The sequence below is a fragment of the Arachis duranensis genome, chromosome 2 (genome assembly GCF_000817695.3).
Source record: "Arachis duranensis cultivar V14167 chromosome 2, aradu.V14167.gnm2.J7QH, whole genome shotgun sequence".
In the NCBI taxonomy this organism is placed as follows: domain Eukaryota; kingdom Viridiplantae; phylum Streptophyta; class Magnoliopsida; order Fabales; family Fabaceae; genus Arachis; species Arachis duranensis.
Window position 1 is genome coordinate 81038180 of NC_029773.3, and position 1126 is coordinate 81039305.

A 1126-nucleotide genomic window follows, 5' to 3' on the forward strand; every position below is an offset into this window, starting at 1 on the left:
TCACTTAATATTTTTTATAAAATATAAATAATTATTTAAGATAATGAAATTTATATTTTTTTTAATTATCATATTCAGACCGCACAAAATTCACTTAAAAGTTAAAAATGATTCCTATAATTAAATACTAGTTTAATGTATGAGTATTTTGTTAATTATGAAAAGCATACATTGTTAATTAAGGAAAGATACGAAAAACTTAGAAATATATAATAATACGGAAATGTTTGATAGCCAAAGAAAATCAGGCAAAAACAGTCATAACTTGCTTTAATTAGCATTCATTAATTATTGTGACAATTAATGAATGCTAAATAAGGCAACTTCTGGCTGTTTTTTTTTTTTTTTGTCTCCCTAGCATTACCCATAATAATATTAAGGGGGTGTTAGCTTTTTTTTCAGGAAAAAAAAGAGATATAAGTTCAAAACATAAAGTTATTATTTTGGAAAATACTTCCCTTAACCATCATTTTAGACACTACAATATTTTATATTTTCCTTACAGCACTAAGAATGACATTCATTTTTGGGATGAAGTAGACAAAATAGCTAGAACAATTTTTCAAAAAATTGATTTTTTTTTCAAAAGTATTCTAATTATTTGTGAAAAAAACTATATATAAATATGCAAAAATATTTTTCACTCAAAAATAACTTTAACAAACGTGCTTACATACGGAAATAAAATCTCTTTCTTTTCTCGGACAATCTCTTAAGAAAGATATCTCTCAATTTAATTAGATGAAGCGTATTTATTATATTAACGAATTTTTATTTATTTTATTTATTTAAATATATTAATTAATTATTCATTTCTTTAATTTGATTAGAATAAATATCAACTTATTTAATAATTTGTTTGATTACATTAACTATTTATAATTAATTATATTAATTATTTGATTAGACTGAAATAAATGATTTGATTTTATTTTAATTTATATTAATTTTTTCGTATTATGTATTTTAATTAATGATTTTTAAGAGTATCATAATAATTATTTATTTAATTTTATTGAGATAAATATTAAATTTTTTAATAATATATTTGACCATATTAACTATAATTAATCACTTATATTAATTATTTGATTTGACTATAATAAATGAATTGATTTTGTTTTAT